Source organism: Heptranchias perlo, chromosome 6 (genome assembly GCF_035084215.1).
Source record: "Heptranchias perlo isolate sHepPer1 chromosome 6, sHepPer1.hap1, whole genome shotgun sequence".
Lineage (NCBI taxonomy): Eukaryota > Metazoa > Chordata > Chondrichthyes > Hexanchiformes > Hexanchidae > Heptranchias > Heptranchias perlo.
Window position 1 is genome coordinate 20,822,292 of NC_090330.1, and position 19,578 is coordinate 20,841,869.

The 19,578-nt window shown below is 41.2% G+C and overlaps 1 protein-coding gene across 1 annotated transcript in view; it reads right to left on the reverse strand.

Moving 5' to 3' along the window:
* The window catches only part of cog6 (component of oligomeric golgi complex 6), a 117,153-nt gene that overhangs the window by 59,555 nt on the left and 38,020 nt on the right, over positions 1-19,578 (reverse strand). The window lies entirely within an intron of this gene.

The following is a 19,578-nucleotide window of genomic DNA, read 5'->3' on the forward strand; positions in this document are numbered from 1 at the left end:
GCAACGTGAAGCATATACAACACACTTGTGCATACGTGCCTTTATAATTCAAAGCACGAGTGGGATTTCCAGACAAGAGGATCACAAAAACATTTGGCACAGACTTCAACGAACTAGGAAACTGAGCATGCCAATAGTGTAACTTTGATCAAGTCTGAATTATGAAAGTAAATTACTCCATTTCAAGATGTGCTTCAGCAATCTACATAAATGGGAGGAGTAAAGTACAAATATAGACCAACTGCTAAATTTTTTTCTACGCTGTGGAATAGCATACAAATGCTTAAAGTGTTTATCTGAAACTCCACTCTCTGCTACTTTAATGGAGGAATTAATCAATTTAAAATAATTAGGTTACGGTTCTGTTAAAATAAGTAGATAAAAGAATTTCAGAAAAATGAGCTATTATTTCAGTGTAACTTCAAGGTCACTGTATTTAAAACTGAGATCATAATCTTCTAAAGATTGGTACGGTAGGATAGAAAAGAATGCTGTATTTAAAAATAGTAAGAAACATTAAGCATCCTTTGGGTTAAATGTTTTGATGCTGTTACAGTCATTTGTAGGAATAAGGAATAATTTTATTCCTTTTTTTATTCGTTTACAATATGTGGACAATGCTGGCAAGGCCACATTTATTGCCCATCCTTAGTTTCTCTGAGAAGGTGGTGACGGTCCTTCTCCTTGAACCACTGCAGTCCTTGTGACGATAGTGCTCCCATGACGCTGTTAGGGAGGGAATTCAAGATATAACCCAACAGCGATTAAGAAATGCCGTTATATGTCCAAGTCAGGATGGTGTGCGACTTGGAGAGGAACTTGGAAGTGGTGATGATTCCATGATATTGCTGCTTCAGTCCTTCTTGGTAGTAGAGGTTGCAGCTTGGAAGTGCTGTCAAAGTTTGACTCAGATTGCGATTTGAGCTCACTGCAAACCAGATTTTACTTGCTGCTTTTGGTTTTTAATTAGCATTTTTTTAAAATTGTGTTCTCTTTTTTGGTAGCATGAGGGCCCGTGCTAAAGTTGGAAGAGCCACCTCCAGGGAGAGCAGTAAACGAATTAAATTGAGAGAGAAATTTCAGCTCCTCGGGAGTGTAGGGAAGGCAGCGACCTGCTGAGGCTGCCCTGGGAGGCAGCTCACTGAACGTTTAAGATTGGCAGTGGTACTGCTGTTGGAGCCATGTCCACCATAAACACCAAGTAATGAATTCAAAACTCTGAATTATTTCATGTGAAAAGTGTAACTTTTTTCAAGAATGATGTGGATATGGAACAGGAATGGGGAAGCCGGTTTACTTTTAGGCATACATATTAGAGTAGATGAATGTGTCATGGTGACTAGATTTTAGAGATGTGTTTAAATGTGTTCTTTTTGCCCTATGTGAGCAATCAGAATAGGCTTTATGCAATATGACTGGGGAGATAACAAAAGCAGAAAATAACCAATTAAAAAGCAGAAAAATGGGCAGACATGATAGTCGCTACTGTAACAAAACAGTATTATATGGACAGATTTGGAGGCCTGTATAAGGCTTATTTATTTAATTTTTCTGTTTTACAGTTTCGAATCTACCACATAAATAGGTTCATTCTCAAATCTGTAGGTACTAATCCATTCATTGTATAGTTAATTATTCATTATTTACTAACTACAACAGGCTTCAATGCACATGTATATAATTAGAAAGCAGTATTAGCTAAGTCAGCACTTGTGATCACACTTGAAATAATTGATTGTATACCCTGAATTACATGAATTTAAATAGTAGTTCTGTATCCACGGGAATTTAGATTAAAAGGGTCTCTCATACATTTTTTTAAAAATGTGTTCTTGGATGTGGGTAACACTGACAAGGCAGTATTTATTGCCGATCCTTAGTTGCTCTAAGGGAATTAAGAGTCAACCATGTAGAGTGAAACTAGCATCACATGTCGGCCAGATGGGAAGGGGTGGTGTGTATCTTCCAGAAGTACATTTGTGAACCATTTGGGCTTTTACAACAATCCGCCAGCCTTCATGGTCATTTTATTTCTGGTGTAAGCACATAAATTACCAGATTTATTGAAATTAAGCTCAAAACCTGCCAAGATGGGATTTGAACTCACAACCTCTGAGTTGCTAGTACACTACCATAACTACTAGACAACAATACCCTACTAACTACTCTCTGCCTTCCATGGAAGCAATGACTCAGTGAGGTACAGTTCAATGGACACTGACTAGCCCCCAGCATTTTCCCCAATTGGCCACCTTTCAAGTGAGCCTTGACAGTGTCAGCACGCTATTCAATAGTGAGTATAGTGATCAGAAGTTGGAACCTTAGCTGATTTTTCTGGATCCCTGGGTCTAGCGCGAGGCCAAGTGTAGCATCTGACAAATGGTTATACCTGAAACTTTAACCTGTCTTTTCTCTTTACAGATGCCGAGCTGCTGCATACGTCTAGCATTTTCTGTTATTGCTTCATATTTCCATCTTTTATTTATGGTCTCATTGCTACCTCTGTTGAAATCAGTTAACTCAGCATATATCAGGATTGAACCTAGGCTGTTCCTGGTATATACGGCTCAATACCACACCACGCATTGCAGTTACCAACTGAGTCATCGGGAATTTATTTTTGCAGTCCATGGTCATTCAATAAGATTCCCATTTATGTTAGTTGCTGTCAAACGTACTGTAATAGAATGATTTGTCATCATTCAAACTTGAACATAGTTACATTGTATGCATACTCAGTTTTCTCATCAACTGAAGTTTGCTGAAAATTACAAAGTAATTAATAGTTTATAAAGGATTTTCACAGTTCCTCACTGTACATTTTGTTTAGAAGTTATAGTCCTTTTATTCACCCTCTGGAATGGGGAAAATGCTTGACAGCTTTATATGGGATAGTGTCAATACTCAACAAATGTCCCCTTTACCTTATAGAGTTGCTTCCAACAGCAACAGTACAGTTCTATGGGTATTGGCTGCACACCAGTATCTCACCAAAATGGCCATCACTTATAGGTAAGCCTAGATAATGAGGCCCACAGGCTCTCTGGCCATTGTAAGTGTACCACAGCTGAGCTCAACCCTAATTTCACCTGAGGTTCACATATGAGGATTTTACAACATTAATCTTAAGGTATAATTTGTTTTTTAAATACTTCTTAAAATCACAAAGATAAGTACTAATGAGAGGAGTCATTTGGGTTTTCTAGCTTATCCTTCTACAACTGTAAACTGTGAACACTACTAATGATTTTGTTACACAACTGCCCTCTCCTCTAAAGAACAATTTTTTAAAAATTGGACCCATGTTTACAATTAAAAAATATACAAAAATATTTCCACAACTTAATTAAGTAAACCAAACTTTTTCTCCTTATAAAATATCCCATTTTCACATTTTCTTTTATGCCACTTTTAAAGTGAGAGGATCTTTGATTTATATGTGGGTCATGCTACATAGCTGAGATTGGCAATTATCCATTTCACTTTCAGAGATTAGATTTTCAGTCCATCTGTTTGGATTGAACTCATATCCAGGTCCTAGGGGTGAAAGGACTGTATTAAAGTACATTATGTTATTAAGCCATTCTGTTTAACAAAATATCTGAACACTGAAGATTAAACAACAGCTGTTTGCTTATAACCTGAGAAAGTCTAATATATTGGATTCCAATGTAACATGGTTTCCAACAATGAAGCAAATCCTATTTTTCAACAAGTGCATTTACTAAAAGGTTCAACTTTAATAAGCAGATCCCTACATGTGCATCATGTTTTGTCGCTAAGTCACTACCATTAATTTCCTAATATATTCAGATTAGTAAAAAAATGATAGGCTAACAAAGCACTCACACTAACAATTCCTCACAGCTGACAGTAACAGTGCGAGGCAAATAAGCCAGCACTCATTATCTGACAGGAGTCTGCTTCAGCCATACAACAAAGCAGATTGTAATTAAGTTGGACCCAAATAGCTGACTGTGTTTTTGGTGATACCCATCCGCTTTTATTAATACACTGTCAGAAGATAATGGTGGCAAGTATTAGCCACTCTTTCCTAAGAAAAGGGTTTAGTTGCAAATTCCATTTTTTTTTCTCTGAATACTCAATGTTACGGTGTTAGTCTTATTAATACTGCTTTTGCAAATCAGTGACAAGAGTACTGTGCATTCAATGTATGGAAAGATTCCATTGAATTAATGCTTGAACTGATGAGTCAAAATTAACGTTGGGAAGTTTTTTTTAAAAAATCACTGCTTGGATCTATGATTTAATTTTAAAAAGCTATCGCTCCCTCAAAAACACAGTGAGTAAATGCACTGCCCAATGAGGTTCCTCAGCAAAACGAAAAGATCCCAGGTTCAATCCCTTGGCCTTTTCTGAGTCAGCTGATCTCAACAGTGGGGTTGTTAGGGGCTTAGAATTGGTTTCAGTGCTCCTACACTATTGGGGCAGTAAACAGCCCGGTTCCTGCTCACTATCCTATTAGGAAGTGCGCACGTGTGGACTTCAGGTGGGGGCAGGATCAAACTTGGCTGTGACACTGACACAATCAGATAACCTCCTGATACTTACTGCCTTGGCTCATACATGATGAATGACTAATTTAGCAAAGTACTGGAGGGCCGTTGATGCCGAGTAATCATACTGCAGACAGTATAGGAAAAAGTGAACAGATACGTGTTGCAGGACAAAGTAGTCTTGCATTTTAAAATCTATTTACAGGCTATTAAACCCATTAACTGCCTCTTTATGAAAGTGGTTAGCATATATCTACTCTTGAGCTCTGTTATTCTCTCCTCTCCTCTTGTCAGTTCTATAAAAGGGTGCTCATTTCCTGGCTATGTCTGTAATAAATTTATCATTCGCTTTCGGATGCTGATCAACTTGCTGAGTAACTATTTTCAGCATTTTCTGCATCTGTCATTTTTCTGTTTACCTTTTGGGACATATTGAGGGTGAAATCGGGCCAGAGCAGTAGCGCAAAACAGGCAATCTGTGCTGATTAATTTGATGGTGATGCAACTTAAAACTGAATAATGTAGACAGAATGGGGGGTGAAATTGATCTTGGGCGATAGTGCAAAACAGGCGATAACGAATTGGCAACCCGATTTACACTCAGCCTGATTTTCTTTTCCATTGAAGGCAAACGGGCTGCCAATTCGCTACCACCCATTTTGTAATACCGCCTAAGACCAATTTCACCTGCATTCTGTCCATGTTATTCAGTTTTAAGTTGCATCATCAGAAATTTAATCAGCACTGCTGTATTAGAGATTGGAATTAGTCACTTCAGATACAGTGGGGGTGATTTTAAACCCCAAGAACAGGTGGGAGTTGAAAATAGTTGTTTTTTTTGGGTCGTAACCACAAAATTTTCGGACTTCGCATTCCCACTGGTAAGCCTGTACTTTTACGCGCCGAGGTTGAAGCTGGAAATAAAGCCGAGTTGCGGTTGCGACCCAAAAAATAACTGCTTTCAACTCCCACCCGCTCCCAACCCACCTGTTCTTGGAGTTTAAAATCACCCCCATTGTTGTGAGCCCAATTCAATCTCCAACATTTCCAATCAAAAGGTTTCTCGTTTTTGACTGGGTAAAGATATTTAGCAAGTTGACAGATATGAAAGTACTACAGTGAGTTATAGTTTTTGAACTCTGATTGACATTGGTCTTTCCTCCTATAATTTTCTCTGAGTCCTGTTCAATTACTGATGCCTGGGTATGGCTCCAATGGCACCCTCTACACGTTGTCCAAGTGGCCATTCTTCCTGCAAGAACTGGACAGCAAGTGTCATGTGCTATTTCACTACAGGGGAATAACATGGCTAAGCCTGATTCCATGTTCACTTAATGTCCACAGAGCACAGTTTACAGCAAGGACTACTGGATAGCAATCAAGAGAGAGAATGCTTTCTGATACTTCCCCTCCCTAGCTTGAGAACAGAAAGATTAACTGCTTGATGTGTAGTTGAGGTCAGCACAGGAATAGAACCTGGGCCGATCTGGCTCAGTGTCACAACATAGCGGCCGCTGTTAATCCACTGAATCATCAGGGGAGCTGTGTGGCAAAAAAATTTATAGCTTTTAAAATATTTTTTACACTGTTCCAAAATGAGAAATAGAAATTCACTAATGCCTTGACTATACTAGTGGATAGCAATAAAATCAACTCCAAAACCGAACACAATTCGGTTTCTGATAAAACAACATAATCCAGATTGTAGACTGGCAAACTGTACATGTGCGAATTATGCACATGAGCAGTTATCCACTGTTGCCAAATTCAGCCTGTGGTAGAACAATGGAAGTGTTTCTGTAATACAAATGGGATATGTGTGCGCTACCAGGGCCCATCACTCATCTAGCGCACCAGCTGAAAACTGAACTCAGACCTGTGTAGTATTTGGGCAAGCAAGTTTGAGTAACAGTAAGCCCCGACAGTAAGACCACAGCAATCTGTGGGAAACAGGCATCTTACTATACACCGTCATCCATCAGGGTGTTGGTTTCTATTTTTGGTGAAAATTAGTCTTGTTGAAAAGCTAAATTCATGTGCTTTTACAATTTCACTGCAATAAAGCTAAGACAGTCTTAGCTGTATTGCAGTGAAATTGTAAAAGCACATGAATGGAGAAGCAAGTGGCTTTTCGCGTACATTGGCATGTTGATGGCTGTTTGTCATACGGTACATTTAAATCAGTTTATACAGTTTATGACCAGTGGCCTTGACCTCAATGTCTTTTCTGAAACCTGAACACCTTCAGTACTAATTGTGCAAGGCAAATTTCCTTCTTGCATTAGAATGCTATAGAATACTCCAAACTTGCAACAGTCAGTGAGACAAAATGATCATTACCTGCTGACTCAAGTTCCATTAATAAAGGAAAAAAATCACTTCAATCAGACAGCCATTACAGTATCTAAGCCATCTGTTCAATTATTTCAACTACAGTTTGATTGCAGTTTTGGTTTGCATTGTTAAGTATTTAAAGTGTTTTCAATGAGAATTGATCTAATGGATGAGAACAAAGCAGAATCCAAAACGGATATGTAGCTGTACTCTCATTACATCCACAATTTTAAATGCAATTTAATAACTGACAGTAAAAAGTAAATGCTATTTCATGCAACAAATTAGGAAGTCTTTTTCAATGACTACAATTTACTTGCAAGAAAGAACTTGCATTTGTAGATTGCCTTTCACATCCTCAGGACCTCCCACAGCCAATTAATTACTTTTGAAGTTCAGTTGCTGTTATTACGCAGGGGTCCCATAAACAGAAAGAGGTAAATGACCAGTTACTCTATTTTAGTGGTGTTCGCTGAGGGATAAAATGTTGGCTAGGACACCGGGAGAATTCCTTGTTATTTTTCAGATACGCAACGAGATCTTTTAAATCCACCTAAAGCAGCAGACAGGGCCTCTGTTTACAGTCCAAAATGCAGCACGCCTTTTACTAGCCTAGGTTGTGTGCACAAGTTCTCAACTTTGAGTGGAGATGAGTGTGCGACCATTGAGTCAAGCTGACATTACTAGCTAAACCAAAAGGTCAGCAAATCTTGGCTAGGGTGGAAGTGGGAGTGCATCTGGGCTATGGAAGGAAAATTCAGTCAGAGATTCCACTACTGAATACTATCCGGTGACCTTTGCTGGGAAGTGCGTATCAGGATGAAATTATCTAAAATGTGGGTTAGCATCTTGGGAGTGGTCACTGCAATATGTTAAGGTTTAAGATCCAACTAGAAAGGGAAAAAGTTAGTACAAAAACTAGTTCACCAGATTGGATTTGGGCATATTTAGATAGATGAGTAAGCTAGCTGAGGTGAGGTGGAAGCAGAAACTGGCACACAGAACTGTATAGCAACAGGAGGGTATTTTTAAGGAAGAGAATTCAACAGTACAGAACAAGTATATTCCATTAAAAAGGAAATTACTAGTAGTTTCAGGATGCCATGGATAAATAGAGAGGTTAGAAACCAATTAAAATTGAAGAAGGCAGCATATAAGGACTATAATTTTAAAAATTAAAGAATATGAGAAAGCAAGAAAAGTTAAGAGTGGGATAAGGAAAGAATTATCAGGAAAAAATATTAAAAAACATCAAAAAGAACAGTAAAGTATTTTACAAGTATATCAATGAAAAGAGAATTGTTAAAAATGATGAGACCCCTAAGAAAAGATTGTCAATTAGAAGAAAATGATCAAAAAATGGCCGAAGTATTTGTAAGTACTTCACATGGGTCTTCACTAAAGAGGATATCGACGAGGATGTGAATGCAAGTTGTTGTTGATGTCAGCTGAGGACAGGATCAGGCTTGGCTGTGATTTTTTCCACAAATGAATAACTGCCAATATGCACATCTAAGTTCACATATGAAGAATGATCACTTGGAACTGCTGGTCAGTGGAAGCATGGTTGGATTGGACTCAATGCTATGACAGAATGCTGCTTTATTCACTGTGGCCATAGGCAGCTTTGATGATACTATGCAAAAATACTGATAAAACTGCCATAGAACTTAAAGCACAGAAGCAGCCCTTTTGCTTCATTATGCCTGTTTCAGTGCTAGCTCTTCAACTCTAATCACATCTGAATGCCCTTTCCTCATATCCTTTTAAAAATTTACCTTTTCAAAAGCTTATTCAATTGCCTTTTAAATGATGCAATAGTCTCTGCCTCGGTAGCCAGTTCTGGTAAAGCATTCCATGTTCTAATAACCCTCTTGGTGAAAAAATGTTTAACTTCCCTCCTCCTTCTTCCAGTGCTAATTCTTAGCCTATGACACCCTCATTACTGATTCACCGATGAGGGGAAAATAGGAACAGGAGTAAGCCATTCAGCCCCTCGAGCCTGTTTTGCCATTCAATGAGATCATGGGCAAGATTTTTAGCTCGGAGCTGGGAATCCAGCACGTGGATAGATATTCGTGTGGGGAACCCAGAGGTCAAGTGAGTGCATTGCATTCTGTGTTCGCAACTCAATCGAAGCTAATTATTTGTGCTTTTGGGTTTCCCACGCACCAGGCAGCCAGATTGACAGGTTGGCTGCCTATTGGGAGGGAAAGGAGCCGCAAATCGGAAAAGAGGGAGGCAGCGAGCGAGAGATCGTGGGCTGTGGAAGAAAATCGGTAGGGGGTGATTGACGACATCGGGTGGGCCTTGGAGAAGGTGGGGGATGGGAGGGGTTCCACCAACGGCGGGGGGGGTTTCCACCAGAACCGGGGGGGGGGGGGGGGTTCCACCAGAAACGGTGGGGGGGGGGGGCTTCCACCAGAAACAGGGGGGGGGTTCCACCAGAAACGGGGGTGGAGGGCTTCCACCAGAAACGGGGGTGGAGGGCTTCCACCAGAAACGGGGGTGGAGGGCTTCCACCAGAAACGGGGGTGGAGGGCTTCCACCAGAAACGGGGGTGGAGGGCTTCCACCAGAAACGGGGGTGGAGGGCTTCCACCAGAAACGGGGGTGGAGGGCTTCCACCAGAAACGGGGGTGGAGGGCTTCCACCAGAAACGGGGGTGGAGGGCTTCCACCAGAAACGGGGGTGGAGGGCTTCCACCAGAAACGGGGGTGGAGGGCTTCCACCAGAAACGGGGGTGGAGGGCTTCCACCAGAAACGGGGGTGGAGGGCTTCCACCAGAAACGGGGGTGGAGGGCTTCCACCAGAAACGGGGGTGGAGGGCTTCCACCAGAAACGGGGGTGGAGGGCTTCCACCAGAAACGGGGGTGGAGGGCTTCCACCAGAAACGGGGGTGGAGGGCTTCCACCAGAAACGGGGGTGGAGGGCTTCCACCAGAAACGGGGGTGGAGGGCTTCCACCAGAAACGGGGGTGGAGGGCTTCCACCAGAAACGGGGGTGGAGGGCTTCCACCAGAAACGGGGGTGGAGGGCTTCCACCAGAAACGGGGGTGGAGGGCTTCCACCAGAAACGGGGGTGGAGGGCTTCCACCAGAAACGGGGGTGGAGGGCTTCCACCAGAAACGGGGGTGGAGGGCTTCCACCAGAAACGGGGGTGGAGGGCTTCCACCAGAAACGGGGGTGGAGGGCTTCCACCAGAAACGGGGGTGGAGGGCTTCCACCAGAAACGGGGGTGGAGGGCTTCCACCAGAAACGGGGGTGGAGGGCTTCCACCAGAAACGGGGGTGGAGGGCTTCCACCAGAAACGGGGGTGGAGGGCTTCCACCAGAAACGGGGGTGGAGGGCTTCCACCAGAAACGGGGGTGGAGGGCTTCCACCAGAAACGGGGGTGGAGGGCTTCCACCAGAAACGGGGGTGGAGGGCTTCCACCAGAAACGGGGGTGGAGGGCTTCCACCAGAAACGGGGGTGGGGGGCTTCCACCAGAAACGTGGGGGGGGGCTTCCACCAGAAACGGGGGTGGAGGGCTTCCACCAGAAACGGGGGGGGGCTTCCACCAGAAACGGGGGGGGGGGGCTTCCACCAGAAACAGGGGGGGGCTTCCACCAGAAACAGGGGGGGGCTTCCACCAGAAACGGGGGGGGGGGGGGGGGGGGGGGATGGGGGGGCTTCCCCACAACAGATGTTAGACTAACAGGTCTATAATTTCCTGGTTTCTCTCTCTCACCTTTCTTAAATAATGGAGTTACATTTGCAATTTTCCAATCTAAAAGGCCAATTCCTGAACTGACAGCACTTTGGACAGTTATGGCTAAAGCATCTGCAATTTCCTCACCTAGAATCAGTGTGGACCTATATTTCACCAATGTACCTTAGGAAGGAAAAGGGTTGAGGTCCTGCAGTCAGAGTTTCAGGTGCTAGAGAGGAAGTTAAAAAGCAGGACCTCAGAGGTAGTAATCTCTGGATTACTCTCAGTGCCATGTGCTAGTGAGTATAGGAATAGTAGGATAATACAGGTAAATGCGTGGATGGAGCAATGGTGGAGGAGGGAGGGCTTCAGATTCCTGGGGCATTGGGACCAATTCTGGGGCAGGAGGGATCTCTTCAAGATGGACGGGTTGCACCTCAAGACCAATGAGAGCTGGGACCAATGTCCTTGCAGGGAGGTTAACTAGTACTGTGGGGGAGGGTTTAAACTAATTTGGCAGGGGAATGGGCACCAGGATGAAACATTAGAGAGGAGAAACAAGGTGCATAGAGGACTGGAAGGGACAAGTTGCACTTGAGTAAAGATTGGTTCAGAAATAGGAGGGATCAGACAGGGGGCAAATGCGAGGCAGTCTGAGAGTGGAGTTCATGTGCATAAATGCACATAGCATGGTAAATAAGGTTGGTGAACTGCAGGCTCACGTCACCACATGGGACTATGATATAGTGGCAATAAGAGACCTGGCTCAAAGGGGAAGATTGGGCACTTAATATTCCTGGCTACAAGGTATTCAGGAAAGAAAGGAAAGGAAAGAAAGAAAGAAGTGGGGATGTGAGGGGGATGGTGGCAGTATTGATCAAAGAAACTATTATAGCATTGGAAAGGGATAATGTAGTTGAGGGGTCAAAGACAGAATGTATTTGGTTAGAATTAAGGAACAATAGAGGAGCTATTATACGACTGGGTGTATGCTATAGGCCACCAAATAGTAGGAAGGAAATAGAGGAGAACATTTGCAGGCAAATTACAGAAAGATGCAAGAACTATACAATAGTTATAATGGGGGACTTCAATTATCCCAATATAGACTGGGACATTAACAGTGTAAAGGGCAAAGAGGGGAAGGAATTCCAGAAATGTGTTCAAGAGAACTTTCTGGAGTAGCGTGTTTCCAGCCCAACCAGGAAGGAAACAGTGCTGGATCTAGTTCTGGGGAATGAAGTGGGGCAGATGGAGCATATTTCAGTGGGGGAGCATATGGGGAGCAATAATCATAATATTAGGTTTAGAATAGTTATAGAAAAGGACAAGGAACAATCAAATGTGAAAATGCTTAACTGGAGGAGGGAAAACTTCAGTGAGTTAAAAAGGGATCTTGCCCAGGTGGAATGGAATCAAAAATTGGTAGGCAAAACAGTAATTGAAAAACGGGAGGCCTCCAAGAGGAGTTGGTTCAGGCACACAGTAGACACATCCCTACGAGGGGGAAAGGAAGGACATCCAAAGCTAGAGCTCCTTGGATGACTAAAGATATAGAGATTAAAATGAAACAGAAAAAGGAGGCTTATGATGAATATAAGATTCATAATAGTGTAGAGAACCAGGCTGAATACAGAAAGTAGAGAGAAGATCTAAAAAAGGAAATAAGAGGGGCAAAGAGAGAGTATGAGAATAGATTAACGGCTAACATAAAAGAGAACCTATTTCACCAGTCTGTCTATGTTCTCCAGAAGTCTGTTACTATCTTCCACATTGTTTACTACATTTCCGAGTTTCGTTGAAATTCATCTTTGAAATTATACCCTCTTTACCCAAGTCCAGGTCATTAATATATATCAAAAAGTGCAGTGGTCCTAATACAGAAACCTGGGGAACCCCACGGTATACTTCCCTCCAGTCTGAAAAACAACCATTCACCACTACTCTCCGCTTTCTGCCCCCTACTTTAATAAACATATAAATAGTAAACGGGGTAGTCAAAGGAAGGATGGGACCGATTAGGGACAAAAAAGGGAGATCTTGTGGAGGCAGAGGGCACGGCTGAGACACATGGCAGATGAAATTTAACGCATAGAAGTGTGAAGTGATGCATTTTGGTAGGAAGAATGGGGAGACGCAATATAAACTAAATGATAGAATTTTAAAGGAGGTGCAGGAACAGAGACCTGGGGGTGCACATACACAAATCTTTGAACGTGGCAGGACAAGTTGAGAAGGCTGTTAAAAAAACATGGGATCCTGGACTTTATTACTAGAGGCATAGAGTACAAAAGCTAGGAAGTTATGCTAATCCTTTATAAAACACTGGTTAGGCCTCAGTTGGAGTAGTGTGTTCAATTCTGGGCACCACGCTTTAGGAATGATGTCAAGGCCTTAGAGAGGGTGCAGAAGAGATTTACTTGAATTGGTGCCAGGGATGAGGGACTTCAGTTATGTGGAGAGACTGGAGAAGCTGGGATTGTTGTCCTTAGAACAGAGAAGGTTAAGGGGAGATTTGATAGAGGTGTTCAAAATCATGAACGGTTTTGACAGAGTAAACAAGGAGAAACCGTTTCCTGTGGCAGATGGGTCGGTAATCAGAGGACACAGATGTACGGTGATCAGCAAAAGAGCCAGAGGCAACATGAGGAAATATTTTTTTACGCAGCGAGTTGTAATGGTCTGGAATGCACTGTCTGAAAGGGTGGTGGAAGCAGATTCAATAGTAACGTTCAAAAGGGAATTGGATAAATACTTGAAGGGAAAAAAATTTATGGCTATGGGGAAAGAGCAGAGGAATGGGACTAATTGGATAGCTCTTTCAAAGAGCCGGCACAGGCATGATGGGCAAGTGGCCTCCTCCTGTGGTGTACCTACTATGATATACAAGTTGAGCTGAAACCTATAGCTCAAGGTCAGTTCCAAAGTCTTACATTCAGATTTCCAGAATGCTGCATCTGAATTATGCATTTTATTCTGGAGTTGAATCCATAAAGGATTTGTTTTGGAATAAACTGTTAAGTAAACTTTGGAATAAGGAGTTAGGCACATATAAATCTTAAAATTGAAGACTTTCAGAACTCTCTCAATTTCATTTGTACAGACAAGAATAATGTATTCCTCAAATATAGTGCACCAAGTGGTACAGTACATGCAGCGTGTCTGAGCAGTGTGTGCAAGCAGCATGAGTAGACAGCCAATTACACTGCTGATATACACACAGTTCCACTCACTAGTTTGTGACTGCTGGTGAATCTTCTAATGCTATGAAAGAGCTGAAGGATTTAAAAGACAGCTCTAAACCAACTGTACTAGCAATACAACATTGCCCCATCCATGCAGTCTGCCTATTAACAGCAAACTGCTAATTTCTGAGAAACTGGCAGCATTATACTAATAATTTGGCATCAGTGTAGTGCTAAAGTTTATGCCATACCAACACCAAATGTAGCATTAGGTACTCTAAGATTTATTAGAGATGAATCAATATTATAGGAGACAAGAGTTACTCAGAAGAAATCAGCTGTTGTCAACTGAAATTACCACCGCATGCACTACATAAGTTACTGTGGCTTAAGTAATGATTTGTATTTATTATTTTTATTGTATTGTCATTTTTGATATTTACATTCATCACCGAGATCAAAAATTACCCAAAGTAATCTGTCCAAACTAATATCCAAAATGTTTGTTTTTACATGTATGATTTGTAAAATAGATACTATCCTTACCTCAAATCTACAAGCAGAAGGATGGAGTCAAAGCTATAGATCTAAAAACAACTTTTACATAAACATGATACATCTACTATTAGAATCTGTAATGGAATTTAAACATCACGAGTGTGTAGAAAAATAGAACCACCAGATCGATTGAAGGTTTAAAAGTACCAGGAGGATTTAGATGCCAGGAATCTTTATGTAAATGACAGGATTAATTTTGCACTAAATTACTGGGAGGCTTAACTTTTCTAACACCAGGAACCAATTTTCTACACTGATAATTTAAATCTATTTATTTTTGTTTTGGAAAAATTTGCATTTACAAAGTACAAGCATGTAAACATCACTGACTATACCAATATTAAACTTACTCAAAAGCAAATAAACTCAGTTGGAAATTAATTTTTGTATTCATTATCGGAATATGGGCACCACTGGCAAGGCCAGCATTCACTGACCATCCCTAGTTGCCATAGAGAAAGTGGTGGTGGGACTTCTTGAACTGCTGCAGTTCATGTGGTGAAGGTACTCCCACAATCCTTTTAGGTAGGGAGTGCTAAGGTTTTGACTCTACAACAATGAATGAACCAAGTTAGAACGGTGTGTGATTTGGATGGGAACTTGGAGGCGATGGTGTTCCCATGCACCTGCAGGCTTTGTCCTTCTAGGTGGTGGAGGTTACGGGTTTGGGAGATGCTGCTGACCAGCCTTGCCAACTTGCTGCAGTACATCCTGTAGACAGTACACACTGCAGCCACGATATGCCGGTGGTGGAGAGAGTGGATGTTTAAGCTGGTCGATGGGGTGCTGAACAAGTGGACTGCTTTGTCCTGGATGGTGTCAAGCTTGTTCAGTGTTGGTGTAGTTGCACCCATCCAGACAAGTAGAGAGTACTCCATTACACTCCTGACTTGTGCCTTGTAGGTGGTGGAGAGGCTTTGGGGAGTCACTCTGTGACTCAAAAGGTGAGCCACACACTCCAGAATATCCAGCCTCTGACTTGATGTAGTGGCAACGGCGTTTATGTGGCTGCAGCGATGAGTAGGGGCTGCAGGAGTTCCTCAGGCCATTTAAAACATTGCAAACATGTTGCAAATTGGTTTCATAATCACAGGAAACTATGAACTAGGAAATAAGGAAAAATATTCAGGCAGGACTCCCAATCCTGATTGGTATCCATTGCCCCCTGGTGTATAGTGGATGAGGATTGGTTCAATTTCACTGTGACACCTTCCAAGGTTGAATAGCACGCATACTTTGTCTATGTTCACATGTGAATTAAAGCCACTTGAGAGAGGTGTCTCAATGCCATTGATGCAACTGTACCCCAACATAAGTTAAAACTCTCGGAGGATGGTAGAAAAAGTGGGAGGCGGGCAGGAATGGCACCATACAATATGACATTGTGAAGTTTGGTCACATCTTGAACTTCACTGTGATTAAATGCTTCAAACCCAAATACGGTTAAGTCTACAAGTTATATGGATGGAGATGGCTATAATACTTTTTGGTGGAGGGAAGAATTGTAATTTATTACTTTAAAGTTTACATTATGAAATCCTGTTAGGTGGAAAAGTCCCTGATAACCTTCAAAGGAGATAAACTATTGCAGGAATTCAGTTAACAGGGAAAGTGGGTTGGTTTTGCACCATAAAGATAAACAGGGGCAGACTTTCATAAATAAAATGCCTGTCTGAATCTGATAACATTGCTACATACTATATGTCATATTTTGAATGGTTATAGTACATGAATGACTAGTGCCTAGATCAAAAACTAAGTTGTGATAAAATACCAGTTATATTTCTAGATGAACAATCTTATCAAGGGTAAGGGGCAATAGTAATGAGAAAATTGAAGAGCAAATAATGGTCAGGCAACAAACGCAGCAATGGAATAAAGGGCCCTGCCCTACGAAAACATAATGTCTGATAACACTGAACTTTTATTTTTAAAAGGTAGTGTGAAACTTAAGAAATACAAACACAAATTTCAATTTTAAAAAGAAACGGTCTCAATAAAGATAAAACAGCCCAATGCTAGTAAACAAATTCGTGCCCAATAACTCCCAACATCACAATGTCTGCCAATCAGGGTGGGTGTGGACTGAGGTGAGGGAGACAGGGGAATACTGGAGGCTAGCGATCCATGCCAGTTTCACACACTTGTTAGTGTTGGGTTATAAAGTGATAGCACGAGAGCAGATGAGCAACCTACCCCTTGACCAGGAAATGGTGAAAGGATATGGTTATCCTCCTGAAAAAGGCCAAGCAGAAGTGGGCGGGATTGAAGTAGCTCTAAGATGACATGGTTGGTGATGAAAGTTTGGAACTCAGTCAATCCATTATGGCAGACTCGGTAATCTGATACCTGAGCCAGGAATTCAGGACTACTCCAGATGGCTCACTTTTATGCACTGGGTTGCTGCTAGAGTTTACTTAGCTAAAACCATGCAGCTTACCAGCTTACCGGATAACCTTTCCAATGCTTGTTGATCCACTACCCTACCAGTTAGGTACTGATTGCAGGATTATCTGGAATGAAGTGGAAAGAATTTCATCCCCCAATCAAAGTTCTACCACTTCAGGTCCCATTAATGGTCCAGGCTGACTGGCCAGCCATCAAAAGTGCCCTAAAAGTGCTACAGACCTGCCAGGCAAGTCTTCCAGTGTTGATTTAATTCCAAACTTCCATCACCAACCACACCCTTTTGGAACCATCTCCACCCTAAAGAGACACCCTTCTACTTTTCCTGCCCTTCTCCAAGAGGATAACCATATAATTTCACTATTTCCTAGTCAAGGGCAGGCACCTCGCCTGTTCGCATGCTTCTATCACTTGCGTAACCCAGTTAGTATGTGTGAGAGACTAGCATGGATTGGTGTCCTCTAATATTCACCTCTCTCCCTCACTTCACTCCACAGCTCCTTGATTAGCAAGATTTTTCTATGTTGGGAATCAATGGGCACTAATGTGTTTACTACCACTGCGTGCGATTGTTCCATTGTGACTTAGACCTGTACTTTTTTTATAAATATAAACAATTAGGTTTTACAATATATTGGCTCAGACAGCTAGCAGTCTCGCCACTGAATCAGAAGATCGTGGGTTCAAGTCAAAATCCAGGATTTGAGCATATAATCTAGATGTAGTACTGAGTGAGTGCTGCATCTTTTGGATGACATGGTAAACTAGTGTCCTGTCTCCCTGAGCATTACTCAAAGAACAACAGGACATTCTCCTGATGTCCCAGCCAACATTTATCCCTCAACCAACATCACCAAAATAGATTAACTGGTTATTTATTTGAGGAACCTTGCTATGTTCAAATTGGCTGCTGCATTTGCCTACATAACAACAATGGCTGCAATTCAAAAAAGTAATTAATTGGCTGTGCAGATTTTTGGGTTAGACAGAACCCATGACATTGTGATTATTACATAATTCATTCAATGGAGAAAGTTCAACAAGCTGAATGGCCTTTACTTGTTCCATGCTTTCTTTCGTCATTTTAAGTACAAACATCTGTTTTGCTCACAAAATTACTTCTTCCTTCACTGTTGACATTTCTTACTATTTATTAGGAACACTGTTCAATATTTGCCAGTGACAAATGCTCTGTCCAGTGTGGAACTGAGCCACGTAGGTCAACAAATTTCCAGGTTTATACTCGGTATATGCTAAGTTAGCTGATCTGAATCAGGACAACAGCAGGGTGCTAGAATTGGCTTGACAGTCCCCAGGTTAAGAGAAAGAAGAAGAAAAATTAGTAAAGGGTCTTGCTGTTCATTGGTATCCAGTGACCACCTGCTGGGAAGTGCATATCTGTTGGTGCTGGGTGAGGATAGCTTTGGACTCAACTTCATAGTTAAATAGCCCAACACTCACTGTCCAACCCACATGAAGAATGGTAATTTAAGCTAGATACCAGAGAGCAGATGATCCCATTAAAATCATGCCCCAACATAAGCCACCATCTTAAGGTGAAGAAGTGGCAAAATTAAAGAAAATGTTATTAAAACATTCATATATAGTAAAAGGTAGCAATTTTGTTAACTCTCTAAAACACCTATAAATGTGAGAAAAATCGTGAGCCTGCCTTTAAAAAAAACCTTAAAATTAAAAGTCTGGTTTATTTTTAAATCAGAACAGGAAAAAAAAAGTTATCAGCAAAATTATTCCCCAACATACTTAATTACAAACTAATTCAGTTAACGTAAATGAAAGCTGTACTGGCTGGCACTGTTAAGAGCCGCGCAGATTCTAAACAAAAAGTTTGCAATGGAAACAAAATAAAAACCAGTCCAAAAACAGCATTATTCATGAGGGTTTTGTTGGCAGAATTCATAAAAATCCATCTAAGGTCACATCTGTGAAACAAATCTACATTGTTTCTCTTAGCTATCAGGAAAATAAATCAGGCATTTTTTTTTACATCATTCTGAATCCTATTAGATAATTATTTCCCTCAACCAAGTTTTATGTGATTTACCAGAACCGCCTACTACCCATTTTTTATAAGGGGAAAGTGTGAAAATATTACATGAAAAATATTCTTTGAGGGCACAGTACTTATAAATTTACAGTGTACATTTTTTTTAAACTTTGAAAATGGTATTTATGCATGAAAAACAATAGTGTCTCTTTCTTCTACCAACTGCTTTCAAAACACATTTAGTCAGGAACATTTATTGTACGCCAGAACAAAATGACTCTTACGATGACCCCTTTTGCTCTCCATTGTTTAAATGGAAGTAGTCCATTAATTTACTGGTTGCTGGGCACCATATTAAGATAGAATGCAAACTGAATCCTCTGGTTTCTAAAATGCATTTAATAAAAGGTGTTTCCATTACTTCAACAGCTAATGTGCTCTTAAGGAAGAATAAAAAATGATCACAATGTATTTTAAACTATTTGAAGGCTGAATATTTAAACACAATCTCTTGGGTATTCTGCAATATGACCTACTTTGTGCCATTGTGTAGAAACATGAACTGATAATTCATAATTGATTGAATCATATGAAATTTCATATGTTTACTATAAAGATAAAATGTCAAGAGAATGTGAGAAATGCTAAGTTAAAGCAGACTTTACATTTAACCAGTCTTTAAAGATGAAGTATATTCATCTAAAATGCAATATAAACCTAAATGTATAACCTCCTCTGGTGTTTGTGAGTCAGTGATACTGAGTTAAACAATTTCCATTTATGTAGCTCTCTTCACATAAAAGAAAACGTCTCAGTATTTAACAAGGCAAAAAGACGAACATTGAGCAGGAAGAGGAAATTTTGGGGTGAAAGGCAAAGG